The sequence below is a fragment of the Ambystoma mexicanum genome, chromosome 12, assembly GCF_040938575.1.
Source record: "Ambystoma mexicanum isolate Mex_15411 chromosome 12, UKY_AmexF1_1, whole genome shotgun sequence".
Taxonomy (NCBI): Eukaryota; Metazoa; Chordata; class Amphibia; order Caudata; family Ambystomatidae; genus Ambystoma; species Ambystoma mexicanum.
Window position 1 is genome coordinate 585,243,016 of NC_090936.1, and position 18,332 is coordinate 585,261,347.

General features: G+C 48.1%; 1 protein-coding gene across 6 annotated transcripts in view; it reads left to right on the forward strand.

Moving 5' to 3' along the window:
* Positions 1–18,332, forward strand: part of KDM2A (lysine demethylase 2A) — a 1,348,567-nt gene that overhangs the window by 1,285,259 nt on the left and 44,976 nt on the right. The window lies entirely within an intron of this gene.

The window sequence follows — 18,332 nt, forward strand, 5'->3', positions numbered from 1 at the left end:
CAGGTGCCCCTGCATGACTGTGGAAGGTGCAAATACGCCTGTTTGCTGCATACCCAGTAAGTGTACATTAAAGCTGCCGGCTCTTTTTTCATATCTGGGATGAGCGTTTGCTACAGTTCTTGTTTGTTCCTAAGGGCACTTTTCCTTCTCCGTGGAAACAGTTTGTATGATATTTCGCGTTGCACCTTGATTGGTTTCTCCAGAGCCATTACCCACGTTAATTTGGCGATGTGCTGAGACCAGATTGGGGTGCATGTGGCTATGATCCATTGGAGCTTCTCGTCTGACAGTCCTCGCAAAGCCCCTGCCTTGCACGTTACTTGTTCCTCCTGCCACTTGTTGGCTGAAAGCATTGTTCCTTGGATCACGAAAAAAGGTTCCTTGGTGCAGATCACTCCTTTTGGCTTGTTTTAGAAGTTTTTTTCGTTCTGCATTATTTGTAGTGAAACTGTATGTGCTTGATAGGTCCTTTTAATTCTACACAGTGCAAGGTGGATCAGACACTGGGCCTCCACAATAGGTGCCTCCTGTGGTAGTAACACTTTAGGGGTCCCCGAGGCATGGGGAATCAAGGAGCACACATAGCAGCTTTCATTGGTAGCTTGCCATTGTTGGAATGGTCAGGTCCAATCTCGAATCTTCCTGCAGGAATGATGCTGGCCCACCAGACCCCCCCCAAGTATGCCTGCCCAATAGTCTCTAGGAAGAAGATAAAACTACCAAGCTGGCAAACCCAAGGGGAAAGGGGAATTGGAGAACAAAACAAATCCAGATCTTCACTGGATAACACTGATGTCTGATGCTCTCTGGTACTGGATTATTCTCTCTTCAGTGTCTGTGAAATCTAAGGGAAAAAACAATAGCATATATATATAGATTATGTATAACTGATCAATAATTCTATCTCTCTCTCTCTCTCTCTCTCTCTCTCTCTCTCTATTATTTACTTTTTATGAAATACCTGTTGCCTATGCTTGTGTGCTGATAGGCATTCTTTTCTGATGATGAAACAATTCTGTTTTTTCTTGGAAACTCATTAAGTGTAAACTTTCTTGGATTTCCTAAACTTCAGACAAATCTTCTTTTTAATAGTATCAATAGAATGTCATTACTGCTAAACTCTCTCTCTCAAATATTTTCTCTGAGAACAGTCTTTCTCCAGCATTGGATCTTTCATGGATTCACATGCTTAGAATCTTCCCCGTCGTCAGACTGGGACCCCTCGGTACACATATATAGCCTTTTCCTATAGGAAAACTTTTGACACTTTTGTGTCCTATCTACGTCCTTTTAGGACCCGCCTACGCATGCTCCGTAGGCCGTCCCCGCGGTTCCCCTTCAGATTTCAACCGTCTCCAAAGTAGTGGGATCTCCTCGCGTTGTCTTACTATTTCGTACAAGGTTGTATACCTGAAGTTGGAGCTAGAGAAAATGTCCTCCATGTCAGGAAAAGCGCTGTTCCGTCCGTGTGCGACGTGCGGCTTGAAAAAAGTTTACGAGGGGGACGGACATATGGATTGTATATATTGCCTCCACCCTCATTCGGCGGATAACTGCGACATATGCAAAGGGTTTTCTCAAAAAACCCTCAAAAACCGGAGTCGACGCCTGGTGGCATGGCTGAATGACGGAGCTGGGGCATACCCCCCTTCGGGGGTAGGCTCCACACAATCGGCAAAAACATCACGCCGCGCTACCTCGTCGGAACCACCGGCGAAAAAATCTCGTCCGACGGAAAAAGAGTCATCTGAGAGTCACTCAGCTAGAGACTCCTCGTCAAAAAAATCGTCATCAAAAAAGCATGAAAAGGAAAGGCCGAAATCCTCCTCAGGCGATCATCATCGATCGACCACGAGTCGAGTAAAAGCAGGCCAAGCGTGGAAAAGGCGGTACCGCCTAAACCACCTGCTAAGTCACCGTCGTCGACGGCGGTCCAGTCATCGGCCCCCATCCTGCCACTGACGCAGGTGGCATCCACCGTCTCACCGACAACGGCGACGACGATGGCCTCGTCGACGGGGGTTCTACAGGAGGTCCCGGAGGCCGGAAGTTTTTGATCTGATCCCCCCGGATACTTTGCTACAAGAACAGGCTGTGTCGCTGTCCTCTGAGGACGAGAGCGAGAGAATAGCTGGCCCAGCAGACCTAGGGCTACGAGTGGCCGACAATTCGACGAGGGGATCCGGTGTACCGGTATCTGCCCCTCTTCTCAATCCTCAATCTGTTTTGTCGCTGGAAATTCTGTCCACACTTCAGTCCTTGCTACAGTCGTTGGACCAGAGACTACCTCAGGCAAACCTGCCACAGTCACCTGTCGACGAGCCGGGCCCGTCCCGTCCACCGACGCACCTACGCACGCCAATCTTAGCTCTGGCACAAGAGGAAGGTTAGCTGCCAGATTCAGACAGGGGAGCCATGTCGGATATCTCATTATCCCCCTCCAGGGATCCAACCTGGGAGTCAGAGGTAGAGTTGGAAACCCCTAGAAGCCCAGCTCACCCGTCCCCTCCGGACGACATTGCATCATGCCATTCTATGATAGAAAAGGCGTGTAAAGAATTTGGTTTGTCCCAGGAAGAACAGAAAAAGGATTGTTTTTTTTTTTTTGTTCGACCACATGGGTAAGAGAAGGAGGTCCGTGTTCTCAATACCAATACTAGACCACGTTTGGAAGGAGGGGTTGCAGACAATGCGTCACCCTTTTTCAGAGCCGGCAGTGAAAGGACGCCTCGAGAAAAAGTTTAAGGCTCCAGAGTCTACCCCCAAGTGTTTATCCTCCCAACCAACGCCGGACTCGGAGGTGTCGGCAGCAGCGACGAGAAAGGCGAAGGCCCAGCACAAGTGCACGACTCCGCCTGAAAACGAAGCGAGACGCCAGGATGCCTTTGGCAAAAAAGTGCTATCCGTGGGAGCAACCACAGTAAAGGCTGCAAACTCTCTGGCGATTATAGCCAGCTACGACAGGGAGATGTGGCACAGGCTAGCTCAGTTGCTTGATCATCTTCCGGAAGAGCATGGGAAGGCAGCGATGTTACTTGTCCGAGAGGGTGAGGAAGATTCAAATCACGCAATAAACATTGCGGTGGACCTCGCTGAGTCAGGCTTCAAGCAAGTCAATAATGGGGTCGTATTACGACGGCAGTCATGGCTTAAGTGTACCTACTTCAGGCCAGAGGTACAATACAAAGTTTTAGATATGCCTTTTGAGGGAGACCTTCTATTCGGTGAGAAGGTGGATGAAGCCCTAAAGGGAATGAAAGAGGACTCGGACACGGCACGTTCATTGGGTGCCCTCCAGAGTGGCCGAAGCTACAAGTCTTTTCGTCCCTTTAGAGGGGCTTCAGGTAATTCCAGATTCTCTGCGTCTGGAGACAGATCCTTTGGCAGATCTTACCCCTCCCAGGGATGCAGACGTGCTTCCCAAACGGCAAACCGACTCCGTAACTGCCAAACGTCCAGGAAAAGACCATCCTATCCGTCGTCGTCGAGAGACAAGCAAAATAAAGATCAGCAGTGACATACAACACACCGTTCTGGGGGGAAGAGTGTCAGCATATGTCGACGAATGGGAACGAATTACGACGGATCAATGGGTGCTGGACACTATAAGAAACGGACACTCTTTACAATTCAAACACAGCCCTCCGCACATTCCACCTGCGTTCACCGCTCATTCCCATCTGAAGATACTGCAACAAGAGGTAACACTCATGTTAGCAAAGGGCGTGATAGAATTAGTTCCAACATCACAGAGAGGTCAGGGAGTCTACTCAAGATACTTCGTCGTAAAAAAGCCGAACGGCAAATGGCGTCCCATTTTAGACTTACGCAATCTCAACAAGTCTTTAAAGAGCCTAAAATTCAAGTTGCTCACTCTGCAGGAAGTGATCCGCGCCGTTCAAGAGGGGGATTTTCTAGCGTCCCTGGATTTACAGGACGCGTACCTCCATATTCCAATGTGTCGGAAACACAGGAAATTCCTGAGATTTGCAATAGGGCGGACACACTACCAGTTCACGGTTCTTCCCTTTGGGCTCAAGACCTCCCCCAGAACGTTCACGAAATGCATGGCTCCAGTAGCGGCCTGGCTAAGGAAGCAAGGCCACCATGTATACCCATACCTCGACGACTGGCTGGTAAGGGGATCCTCCCCAGCGTCGACCAACACAAGTTTACAAGCCACCATGCAGCTTCTACAACAGCTGGGATTCGCCATAAACTTCGAAAAATCCTCTCTGCGGCCATCGAGAACGCTGGTATTCCTGGGGGCACAGTTCGAGACCCAGTTAGGGCTAGTGAAACCTTCTCTCGACAGAACCTCAAGACTCAATCAGCTAGCGAGCCGACTACGGCGAAACACCAGGCTCTCAGTGAGAAAATACGTTTCGGTCCTAGGGGCCATGGCATCCTGCATCCATCTGGTGGCAAACTGTCGCCTTTTCATGAGGCCAGTCCAGGAATTCCTCGCGGACCGATGGACGCAGGCTCAAGGATTGTGGTCAGACAAGATAACCATCGACGACAATAAGCTGCTTCGGACCCTTCAGTGGTGGCAGAGTTTCCACAATCTGAACAACGGTGTACCCCTACAGGAACCGGAGTTTCAGCGAACCATAGTCACGGATGCGTCCCTAACCGGATGGGGAGCTCACATGGGTGCTCTCCAAACGCAAGGTCGCTGGTCCCCAACGGAGTCACTCCTACACATAAACGTTGGAGCTCAGAGCAGTACGATGGGCCTTGAAGGCATTCCTACCACACATCAAGAGTTCGCGAGTACGAGTACTGACCGACAATACAACGGCCATGTTTTATCTGAGGAAACAAGGAGGGACGCGATCAAGAACTCTTTCCATAGAAGCCCAGAAAACTTGGCATTGGGCATTAAAGCATGAAATTTGCATCGTGGCTCACCACCTCCCGGGAGTGAGGAACTCGCAAGCAGACTCCCTCAGCAGAAGCATGGCCCAAATACACGAGTGGGAAATGGACACAGTTCACCTGATGAAAGTGTTCCAGAAATGGGGTCACCCCCCTCTGGACGCCTTCGCAACCAAAGACAACAAGAAATGCGAGCAATTCGCAAGCAGATGGCCTCAAGAGGGTTCCATGGGGGAGGCATTCTCCTTCCCATGGACGGACATGTTCCTTTATGCTTTTCCCCGTTCCCCCTCATACGGAGGACAATATATTGGATACGCAGATACAATTGCCGGGTAATTCTAGTGGCACCATACTGGCCGAGGCAACCGTAGTTCTCCGACCTGCTTCACCTGTCGCTGGAACATCCCATAGCGTTTCCGAGAGTCCCGAACCTACTATCCCGGGACAAAGGCGCGGTGTGGCATCACGACCCGGACAGTCTCAACCTTACAGCCTGGCTCCTGACTTTTCGGAGTTCGGTGCTTTAAACGTTGCGGAGGATTGTCAAAAAATTCTGCAGGCGGCTCGAGCCCCTTCTACAAATAAATCTTACTCCTATAAGTGGCGGAGGTTCTGTGAATGGTGTCGAGGACAACAAGGCCTACAACCGTTGTTGGTGACGCCGGAACAAGTTCTACCTTACCTGCTCCTCTTGGCGGAGAGGGGGTTATCCTTCACATCGATAAAGGTGCACCTGGCGGCCATCTCAAGGTTCACGAGGAAGAGGCAGTCGTCTCCTCTATTTAGCGACAGACTTGTGAAACACTTCATGAGGGGTTTATTTCGAATTTTTCCCCCTGTAAAACGTTTCCCCCAACTTGGAGTCTCAACACAGTGTTGGCAGGCTTAATGAAACCGCCTTTTGAGCCTATGGCCACGTCTGACATAAAATTCATATCGTAGAAGTTGGCATTCTTGATTGCTATCACATCAGCTAGGAGAATCTCGGAACTGCAATCGCTGGTCGTAGACCCGCCATACCTAAGATTCTTTAAGGACAAAGTGGTCCTGGCAACTAATCCTACGTTCGTCCCAAAAGTTCCGACAGTGTATCACAAACACTCGTCCATTGTTCTCCCTACTTTCTTCGCGACACCATCATCGACAGCAGAAAAAGCTCTTCATACCCTGGACGTTAAGAGGGCTCTGAAATTTTACCTGCATCGTACACAGGAACTCAGGTCTACTCGAAACCGGTTCATCGCATATGGTCCGTCGACGAGAGGAAAAGCAATCTCTAAACAGGGATTGGCTCGATGGATCTCATCGACGATTGCGTTTTGCCACTCCAAGGCCGGAAAGCCACTGCAAGGACATCCTAGAGCCCATTCTGCAAGATCAATGTCCTCCTCAGCAGCTTTATGGGCAAGAATTCCGCTGACGGACATATGCCAGGCTGCGGCATGTTCAGTGCCCCACACGTTTACCCGCCACTACTGCCTTGCCAGGCAGCATGCGGACGAGGTGCAGATGGGAAGAGCTGTCCTAAGCCATCTGTTTCAGTAAGGTAAGCTCCACGCTGTGGAGAATCTGTTTTCTACCTTTTTGATGACAGTATACTTTATGTGGGTAAGGTTATATGAGTTAACTTATTCCTACTGTACATATGCATTGTGTAGTATGGTGAGGGTATATTACATTACATTCTCACCGCCGTCTCAAGTGTTACTGCTATACAATCTATTCTAAGCATGTGAATCCATGAAAGATCCAATGCTGGAGAAGGGAATAGTTTCTTACCTGTAACTCCATTTCTCCAGCATTGGTATCTTTCATGGATTCACATGCGCCCGCCAAACCTCCCCGGAATGCAATGTATTTGATTGATAAGTTTAACCCTTCCTACTTTGGAGGGGCCGAAATCTGAAGGGGAACCGCAGGGGCGGGCCTCTTATACTGGGACGGCCTACGGAGCATGCGTAGGCGGGTCCTAAAAGGACGTAGATAGGACACAAGTGTCGAAAGTTTTCCTATAGGAAAAGGCTATATATGTGTACCGAGGGGTCCCAGTCTGACGACGGGGAATATTCTAAGCATGTGAATCCATGAAAGATACCAATGCTGGAGAAATGGAGTTACAGGTAAGAAACTATTCCCTTATCATTGGAGAATTTTTAACTTTAGCATTGCGCAAAAATAAATGTTGTTTAATCCTTCAGAAGATACTGCGCATCACTCCGACATCTGCAATGCCAAACGAACCGCGCATCCATCCGACGCCAAACGAACTGCGCACTTGCCGACGCTTAGTTTCCTTGACAAAGAGCTACACAAGAACCGACACTAAGTTCTTGAAGTACGAGCCGCTCCGAGTTCTAGTTTCTGGAGTCGAGATGACGCGTACACGTAGTACGTAAAAAACGTAAGGTTCTTATCTCTAACCTTAATACTAACGACGAGCGAGAGGCAAAAGATACGCTCGCGCTCGTGACTAAAATAAAGAGTTGGATAAAAAATATTACTCAACTCAAACTCTATAAATATATTAAATAGTTCTAGAACAAACCGCGCATTAGTTAGTAATTAGATTAGCATCGCGCGTAAATCAAAACTAACAAAAAATAACTCGCAATTGCAGAATATAACAGCAGATTGTAACGAATAACTTCTTAATAAATACAGTTCTTTCTTGTCTATGAACATTGGTTTTTTCTTTTAAAAAGACAACGAATTTTCACTCCATGTAATATATCTTCAATATTAGAATAACTTAGCTTGCTTCTTCTGTAACTTCTTGTCTTCTAAGAACCCTTGAATATAAGTCTTTCTTTTCTGAAGTCTGGAACTGATAATTCTTCTAAATATAAGTAAATTATAGATTTTTCTTAAATCTTCTCTCAGAGCTAAAGAGACTGCAACCTGCCACAAAGGCAACTAAAATGAAAGGCAGTTTAGAACTCTGTTCAAAATTCCAAACTACCTCATCAATGTTTTCCTCCAATCACTGTTGCTGACCCTCCATCTTGCCTTGGGGAAAGAAGTGATTCCTGAAAACTTATTAAGGAAGTTTTTGTACAATTCTTTTAGTTAATAATAAAAAATAACTTGAACATCATACTTCTAAATTGAATTACATCCAAGGGTTTTATTGTTAAATGATGATTTCTAAATCAAGTATGTAAGTAATTGATGTGTATGAGATTGGTATGATAACTGTGTGTCTTTTAAGATTGTGAACCTTTGAAACTCTAGAAATATACCATGGAATCCTGACAGTCTGGGTGACAGATCTTCTTCTGTATCTAAACCTAGACCATGATATTCATCATACCTTTTCCGACCCGCCCCCCCCCCCCCTTTCCGCCTCCTGCTCTCCCCTGGACCACTTTGAATTTCTACTAATTTTTGGTATCGGATTAGGAATATACCAATTATTACCTTTACTCCCCTCGCTTTGCTGTCCACCGTAAGCCGGTGCAGGGGTTTGTGTTTCATCATTTACATAATCGCCGCTCGAGGTAGCTTGTGTGGTTGTATAGAGATCATCATATGGCAACGTAAATGCATAAGGGTTGGGATCATTCATCTCGTACACATTAAATTCATGCTCATAATAGTCAGCTATCCAATAGTTAATCAGTGGGGCTCTGACTGTATTATTCTTGTATAGAGTAGTGAGGTTTGTAGGAACATTGTGGGCCCATATTAGCTTAAAACCGTCCCATACTAAGTGGGATCCTTCTTGTATCAGTTTTACTCCTCCCCCTTTTACATATCAATATATATGAAAGATATTGCCCAGTATAATGCTAAGCCAAACAATAGTGTGAAAAACAGAATTGCAGAGAAGCAAAGCCTGCATTCGAAAGAATACATCCTAGTACTGCTAACATTTGTCCTATTACTATATATTGTAGAATCGCTGGCATTGAGGGCCCTCGTTTCTGCCATTTCTGAAACTACAGAGGGAGATATAATTGGGTTAAGTGCATACCATTTTATTCTTACTACACATTCTACTTTTTTCGTGCATTTTCATAAAACCACTTTAGTAATTCACTTTTATGCTGTTAGGGGAAATCGAGAGAGAGAGAGAGAGAGAGAGGGATGAGAAAGAGGGAGAGACAATCCAGAGAGAAAGAGGGAGAGAGAGAAACCGAGGCAGTCAATTCTTGCATTTATGAACATGTGCTCCGCGTTTTGCGGAAGTCAGCCATTTCATCTCGTTTTTTCATTGTCCCACCTTATATTTCTGTTTCATCTAGTGCTGTATCAGTTTCTGCATGATCATTAATGCTAGGTTTGCGTTGTTTTTTCCTACGCATTCTGTTCTCCTTCCATTACAACACTATCGTGTGCTTTTCGCACATCCGATAGATGGATCCAGAATTCAGCCCTTTCACTTTTACTGCAGTAGGTGTACAATATCACACCTCATATGGGGCATGAAATCTAGGAGCATTCCATCGCCGAATGAAACTGCGCACATATACCATTTCCCCAGGCATTAGTTGTACGTTTGGGTTGTCTCCTGCCAGCGTTACTGTCTCACTCTAATTTTCCCATTTGCTTTGCTATTATCCTTGCTGCTCTAGTCAATTTCCTCAGGTAATCTTTGAACTCCTCACCCAGTACTTTGGCTGTTCTATGTGTGTCTGATACTCTCCTTAGAGGTGATATTGGTGTTTGCATGTGCCTCCCTGTTAAGTGGTGGTCTTTGCTGGTCTGGTTTCTCAATTCAAATAGAGCCAACGGCAAGCAGTACAACCAGTTTTTCTTCAGGGTGTGACAGTTTTGACAATCTGCTCTTAAGGAGGCCGTTGATTTTTTTTTCCCCACAACCCTGTTAGCTTGCGGGTGATAAATAGAACGCAGTTTGTGTTTGATCCCCAGCAGCGCAGTCACTGCTTTGAATAAATCATTGACGAAATGCGTCCCATTGTCGGAGCGTATGATGTCCTATATCCCCCACCGGGGAAACACTTCCCTCACTAAGAATTTTGCTGCGCATTTCGCATCCGGGTGGGCGCAGGGACCTGCTTCCACCCAACGCGAGAAGGGGCAGGCCACCACAATCAGATATCGTGCTCCATTACACCTTTCTCGCATGTGTGCGTAGTCAATATGCAGTTCACGGAATGGTTCGATGGGGCGGGCAGTGTCCCTCTCGATGTTCTGTCATTCCTGAATTATATGTCAAGCAAGTTGTACTAGATTTTTAGCTTTGCCACATGCTCCTGTAATCCTGGCACTAACCAATTCTCCTGCATGTCTACTGCTATGTGTTGCTTTGCATTGTAGATGGGGAAGTGTAACTGCTGGAATGCTATTTCTAATTCTATGGGGATTACTACTTTTCCTGTACAATTCTGTTGCCAGAGGAGGTCAGTGGATGATTGGGTACACCCTTGTTTTGTCCATAACTCCTGTTCCTCGGGTCGATATTGACATTGTGTTTCTTTTTCTTCTACGACACTTCCTTTTATTATGAATTCCCCTTGCACCTCCTTTCCTAAGTAGGCTGCCTCTTTGGCAGCAGCATCCGCTGCCGTGTTTCCCAAGGAGATGACGTCATTGTTTGTGTGGGCCTGACATTTAACCAGGGCCACCATTGTTGGTTCTGTTAATGCTTCTATCTGTTGTTTTAGAAGTTCAGCATGCTGTACCGGGGACCCACCTGCCCTTCTGAACCCTCTTCTTCCCCATCGTTACAGTCCCCGGTCTACTGTTGTGGTCATTAGGCTGAGTAGTGTGGGCTCGCTTTGCTCTTATTACCAGATCCCTACCTAAATAATATCATAGACCAATTATGTTGATTGAAAAATTGAAGGCCTTAGGCATTTTATTTTCTTACAGAAAATACATAACAAAAAAAATCAATACACTGCCATATGCTTTTGGGCACCTTGTGTCCAGTTTTGAAGTTGCCCAAGGCTCCTCCCGAGTCCTTGTTACCCCTGGGCCTTCGTTCCTGGGCACATGCCGCCTACGACTTGCTTTGGACCGTGTACCGAAGAGAGTACTCGGTGTTCCGGCTCCTGCCTGCTTCCTCCTCCTTCCGTTATCCTTGTAGGGTGGGTTGGGTGGCAAACGTTTTTCCTTCCCCTTGTCCAGGCACTAAGAGCTTACCCGGGAGAGGTGAGCTCTTTACCTGGTTTGTACCGCCTCTCCTTTCCTGGCTTACTTATACCCCCCAGACCTTTTGTTCCTTCCTGGGAGCCGAGTTTTCCCCCGGCCCCCTGCTGTTATATTTCGCACTTTTCCCAGGTGCTGTTTCCTGCCCTTTCCTGGGCTTTAGTTTCTTGTGGCGCCATTCGGACGCCCCTCCCTGCTGCTTTTGCGCCGTTTCCCCCACACCCCGCGCCTAAACTCCCAGACCCTCCATCGGCCCGCATTTCATGCGGCCCGGGCCTGGGGCATAGGCTGAGTAGTGTGGGCTCGCTTTGCTCTTATTACCAGATCCCTACCTAAATAATAACATCATAGACCAATTATGTTTATTGAAAAATTGTAGGCCGTAGGCATTTTATTTTCTTACAGAAAATACATAACAAAAATCAATACACTGCCATATGCTTTTGGGCACCTTGTGTCCAGTTTCGAAGTTGCCCAAGGCTCCTCCCGAGTCCTTGTTACCCCTGGGCCTTCGTTCCTGGGCACATGCCGCCACACCTGAGCGGGTGCTATTCGCGCCCGTTCAGGTCCCCCCCCAAAAGCACCCTACCTACAACCCCGTTCCTGGAGTGCCTTAAAAATGTTGTCGGAAAAAAAACCCATCCCCTTGCTTGATAGGTGCACCCCATCCTGGTGTAAGATTTCCGGATTGTTCTGGTGCAGGCCATGTTTTATGAAGTGTAGCCCTGTGCTCTTGCAGTACTTTTCCACTGATTTATTTAATTTCTTTCTGGCTATCTCGATTGCGTGCCTCCTATGTGCACAATACCGGACCCTTCTTGGTATTATCTCAGACATGAAGATTTCGGTTTTCCACCAACTGTTGGCTATGCTATGTAGCGACTCGCAAATGTTTCTCTGTAACTTTCCCCTATTTGTGCTCACCAGGTCGTGTTCTCCCCCCCCCCCCCCCCCCCCACCCCCCGAGGTGTAAAACCAGGTACGCGGGGGGGTGTATCTCTGAAACCTATCGGGTCCGAGAGCCTGTCGTGAATGTCCTCCCAGTGCATCCCCGGGAGGCCCCACCAGGATGTAATTGTGTTTTTGAAATGTAGTCCTTGCTTCACTTCCAGCCACCTGCCTGCCCGGGTCACGAAAGAGTGCCCCACTATCCATGCCGATTTGTAGGGTCCAGCCTCTATGGAAACGGGGGAGATAAGCGTTTTTCAGTTCCTCCCTTATGTATTTTTTAAAACATTGCGACTTCCACCCCCCAATCCTTTTCACTCCTTTTGCTCCCAGGCCCCCTGCCCATGCAGAGGTTGCCGCCCCATCCTGAATGAGTGTGTACCAAATTCGGCAGGATCCCATCCTGCTTTGGCCACCGCCTGTTTTAACACCGCCTGAAACTGGTACCTGCTGAGTGTGCTGCCGTCCCTATGTATTAATAGCTGCCCGTCGACCTCTGGTCTGAGATCTAGGAATTCTCGGGTGATGCATCTGGGACAGTGGTCCTTCTCTTTGGATTTCCTTAACATTATAGACATCCCTTTGCTTCCCAGACTAATATCCCTCCTTGCCAAGCAATCTCCTGCCGCCGTATTACTGGCCACCAGCTCCCCTACCCTGAAAGCCCCATAATATGCCAGCGCAAATGCTGCCCTGAACAGCGCAGTTTCGGACCTGCTGCTGCATGTATTTCGCAACACTTAACAGAATGATTAGTTTCCCAAAGCTCAATGGCCTTCTGCTGTCTGGTTTCTTCCCCTCTAATGTAGCCCATACTCTCATAGCATATTTTATTCTAATGCTGTCGGTTGGATCCGCTATGCCCGCCACTTTTGTGGTATATGCCACCGCCGCTAGGTGTGCTTGCCCAGCTTTTCTTTCTCCCTTTGGCAAATGCCCCTTCCAGAAATTCACACATTTTTTCGGTTGAAATTTTCCCCACCTCTTGCACTCCTGCTTCCACCAACACATCTTTTACCTGCTTTTCGTACTGCTTACCCGTTTTGTACGTTAGGGCGTTCCTGGTCAGTTTGTCTGACCCGTTCCGTTCTCTGTGTTTCTCCCACTTCTTTAGAGTGGACCTTGTAGCCAACCGTTCTATTCTTTCCAGCGTTTTCAACGGGACCCATGCCTTCTGCAGCATGGGCGTTCTTTCCCTGTCAGCGTCCGGTCTCAGTTCCCTGAATCTCTCCCACTGAAAAAGAGAGATTGCATCCGCCACCACGTTTGCTTCTCCAGCGATGTGCCTCGCCCTTATGCATGTATTCATTTTTAGGCTTTCCAGGGTGATTGCTCGCCTCAATTCCAACACTATTGGGCATGATGCACTTCCTCCATGTTATCCGACCATACTGCCAACTCCTTGTTTCTTAGCTCTTCCCCCCCCATGCACACAATGCAACCCAGATTGGGAAGAGTTCCAGCAGCGTTATGTTTTTTGTCCATTCCGCCACCTGCCATGTTTTTGGCCATTTGTCTGCACACCACCGTCTCCCCAATATTGTGCCAAAACCAAGACCACCTGCTGCATCGGTGAACAACACCCTTTTCCCTTCCTCGTTTATGGGTGAGCGCCATATCACTGACCCATTGAAATACTTCAGGAATTCTGCCCACACTTCCAGGTCTCTCCTGATTCCTCCCCCTACCCTGACTCTGTGGTGCCCCATTGTAACCCCTCTTGTTCTCAGCACAATGCTTCTCTGGAACACCTTCCCCTGTGGTATGACTCTCCCTGCAAAGTTTAGCTTTTCTGCCAGCGCTTGTAATTCTCTCACTGTCACTTTGTTTCTTCCCTGTAGCTCCTTTATTGTCTTCAGTAGATCTGTTACCTTGTCCTCCGGGATCCGGCACACCCCCAGGCTTGAGTCAATTTCTATCCCTAGGAATTGGATAATCTGTGTTGGGCCCATTGTTTTCTCCCCCGCCAGCGGAAACCCCCACTCGCTTGTTATCTCCACAAATTTATCCAGGGTTGCCTTGCATAGCCTTGAACCTTTGGGCCCTACAAATAAAAAATCATCCAGGTAATGTACTATCCTGGCCTCCCTCATCTCTTCTGTGACTGCCCATTGTAAAAATGAACTTACCCTCTCAAAGTATGCACATGAAATGGCGCACCCCATAGGGAGACATTTGTCGATGAAGTATTACCCCTCCCACTGCATACACAACCACCTCTGAGATCTTCTGTTGACTGGCAACAGCCGGAATGCTGATTTAATGTCTGCTTTTGCCATCCATGCCCCTTTTCCTGCCTTCCTGACTAGTTCTACCGCTTCCTCGAAATCTGACTATGATACTGTTGCATCGCTCTGTGCAATGCTGTCATTCACCGAGGCCCCTGGGGGGTGTGATAGGTGGTGGATTAGCCTGTATTCCCCTTCTTCCTTTTTTGGCACTAAACCCCAGTGGAGAGCATATAAATTCTTCAAATGGTAAGGCCGTAAAAGGTCCCTCAACCCTACCCAGTTCTACCTCTTTTCGGATTTTATTGGTCACTATATCCCTGTTCGCGGTAGCAGACTTCAGGTTTTTGGGAATGTCCTGCGCTCCTTGCCCGGTAAACAGGATGTTAAAACCTTCTCTAAAACCTTGCCTGATCACATCTGCCGCTTTTTGGTCTGGGTATTTCTGGAGCCACCCTTCCATCCTCTCAATTTTTACTGGTGTGGCTCCCTTCTCGTCCCAGCTCCTAGTTCCGCTTCTCATTGCTCCTGCCGCTTGGAGCTGTGGCCCTTGTGCACTTGGAGCTGCTGTGGTCACCCTTACATCTCTCGCACTTGTGGCTGAACTTGCACTTCCATCCCCAGCTACAGGGTACTCCCTTCTCAAAATTCCGACATTGCCCTGGTTCTGCCCGCGTTGCCCCCGTGCTCCCACTGCCTCCCCCCCTGCGTGGTTGGGTGCAGGCTGCTCTGCCACCCTCTCTGTGACCCATAGTTCCTGCTCCGAAAATGTTGGTCTCTATTTCTGTCATAGCTGTGTTCATATCTCCTGTTATTGTATCTATAATCAGCTTTGTACTCATTCTGCCAATACTGCCTCCTCTGCTGCCCTCCTGCGCTTCGCTCCTTGTAATCCCATTTCTCCTTCAGTACATTAAATATGTAGAGATTAAAATTCTCCTCATCCCATATCCAGAAAGCAGTCCATCTCCTTTCTGAACTCGTGATCATACTCCTGCCATGCGTCTCCCCCGAATGCTGTATGTACTTTCAGCACCCTCTGCTGATACTCAACTAATGCTACCCCGTCTTCTGGGAATTTCTGTAATATAATTGGCTGCCATCCAGTTGTCAAAATTCCTTACTATTGGCCCCCTTTTTAGTAGGCTTTTCTCATCCTCCTTTGTCCTCCAGTGCCACATTCATCCCTCTCTTTTGACAATCTAGCAATGTGTAAATATTCCTTTCTCCATATTTTCTCCTTTACTTTGTCATTTATATACCAATCCATTGCCTTCATTGACCTGCCCTGTGCATCTTTGCCCATGGTTGGTCTGCCATACTTCGTCATGATTGGTCCCCCAACCTCCGTTGCTGCCACTGGTGGTACCGCCCCCTGCCGCTGGTGTCCCTATTGGAGCCACCGGTTGTGGGTTGGGCCCTTGCGGTGCTCCTCCTGTGTTTGGCTCTACTGGTGCCCCCTGTGGTGCCGGGACCGGGGTTTCCCTGGGTTCTGCCCCTTCCCCCTGCCCCTCTCTGCTTCTCCCTGCTCACCACCCCTCTCCATTTTACCCAAGCCCTCAAGTTATCCCTTTCTTAATCTTCACTGCTTTCTCCCTCAGTTGAAGAATTCCCCTGCTGCTCCTCCCTGGGTCCCTTATTACTTCTGCTCTTCTTGCCATTGGTTCTGGGCGACTTACCCGAAACCGTGACGCAATTTTTTAACATTGCTACAATTTTATTCCCCACATCATTATTCACAGTAACTTTGTTTTTCTCCTTTCTTTTCTTCTTCTTGGTTGGTGCTTCCGGTTGTTCCTTCGATCTCCTTGGCTCCTCTCTCCTCCTCTTCTGTCCTTGCGGCACCTAGTCTTCTCCTTCGCTGCTGCTAGGTTCTATGAACAGCAAGGGTGACATTGCCTTTGCCCTTTCTTCCTTCTACATTATCTCCAGCACCCATTGTGCCCCATATTCCTTCTCCGCCTTCTTTGCCCATTCAGCGAATTCTTGGGCCCTTTTTGCTCTTCCTTCCGCTATCCTTCTCGTCTGAATTCCTTCTTTCTGCAGGGTTGACCCTGGCTGCTCTTCCAACCGCTTCTTCGTTCTCCTCCAGCGAGCTTGGGCCCTTTTTGCTCTTCCTTCCGCTATCCTTCTCGTCTGAATTCCTTCTTTCTGCAGGGTTGACCCTGGCTGCTCTTCCAACCGCTTCTTCGTTCTCCTCCAGCGAGCTGTCAGCCACGCCTTCCTGCACGCCGTGTGCCCTCTGCTTCTCCTGATCTTCTTTTACCAATCTTTTTCCCGACTCTTGTCTCGCCTGCACCCGACGATGGAGCTCTGTTCAGTTGTGTCCTCGCGGTGCGGCGTACTGCCACGTCTCCTTCTCTGCACGCCGGCTGGCACTTCCACGCCGCTCCCAATTTGCTTTCCGTGCTCCTGCCCGCTCCGCCTCTGTACTTGGCGGTCCTCTTCACGCTGCTCTGGCATGGGTAGGCGAACTCGTAGCCGCTGCACTTAGCGAAAGTATGCAAACAACATGAGCCCGCAAGAGCCAATGTTTGTATGAACGAACCGTGCGCTGCAAGAGCAAATGTTTTTTCAAGAGATAGTATGGAAAAGTCGTGAGCTCGCAAGAGCAAACTTTTTTCCTTCCCCTTGTCCAGGCACTAAGAGCTTACCCGAGAGAGGTGAGCTCTTTACCTGGTTTGTACCGCCTCTCCTTTCCTGGCTTACTTATACCCCCCAGACCTTTTGTTCCTTCCTGGGGGCTGGGTTTTCCCGCGGCCCCCTGCTGTTATATTTCGCACCTTTCCCATGGGCTGTTTCCTGACCTTTCCTGGGCTTTTGTTTCTTGTGGCGCCATTCGGGCGCCTCTTCCTACCGCTTTCGCGCCGTTTCCCCCACACCCCGCGCCTAAACTCCCAGGTCCTCCATCGGCCCGCATTTCATAATAATAAAAATAATAATAATAATTTGGCATTTATATAGCGCTACGAACCCTAGGGCATCTGAGCGCTGCTTATTATTACCCACGATGTGTGGTGCTCATTTATCGACCTCGGAAGGATCAAAGGCTGAGTTTGGCCCCGCCGGGATTCGAACCTGCGTTAACAGGCTCTGCACGGATGTCAAAGCGAGCGCTCTACTCGCTGTGCCACTTGACCGGCACATGCGGCCTGGGGCAGTAAGCTGAATCTGTGTAAATAGTTACTGCACACCCTTTTGCTGTGTGTAAGGCCTCAATTAGTGCCACCAATTCTGCTGCTTGTGCTGAAAAGTGTGTTGGTAACCTTTTGCAGTATTGTCTCATACGCCCCATCTTCCAGACGCACTACTGCTGCTCCTACGTGTTTTTCCCCTGTCTCTGAATTTATTGATGCTGATCCGTCTACAAAATACAATTCTCCTTCCTCCAGGGCATTCTCGTTTGCTTTGGGCATGTCATCATCCTCCCCCTTGTATGTGGCACAATCATGGTTTTGCATATCTTCTATGGTGCAGGCTTCTGTAAGGAATGTTGCTGGGTTTACTGTTTTACACCGCACTATGTGTGTTTGGACTGGAAAGGATAATCTCATATGCTGTGGCTCTCTGTGTGGTCAGTGTGGATTTTGATCTTTCAAGGATGGCAAACGAATGTTCAACGAACAAAGTCACTGAGCATCACATTACAATGGTGGCACTTTTCTCAATCGGGCCGGTTACGAGAGCATGTTCGCATGCGAAGTGTCCCTGCATTACCGTGTCAAGTGTTCTGCTGTAATATGCTAAAGGCATGTGCACTAGTGACGTTTTTTGTCAGTACTGCTGTCATCTGCATTCCAACACAGTGTGAGAACAGGTAGAACTCACGATCATAATCAGGGGTTGCTAGAACGGATGCTGTTGAAATCGAGTCTTTAAGTGGGTCAGAAGCTGTGCTCATTTCTGGGGTCCATATTAATGTGGTGTTTTTTCTCTGTGCTTCTTTTAATGCATGTAATAGGGGTTTTGTATATGCTGCACAGTCCAATATCCATGCTCGACAGTAATTGTACATGCCCAAGAACTTTTGCATTTGCTTTACTGTGCTGGGTTTGCTTACTGCACGCACTTCTGCTGCTCTGTCTGGTATTATTCTCTTACCATCTTTTGATATGAGTTGTTCCAAATACAACACTTCGTTATACAGTACTGCAATTT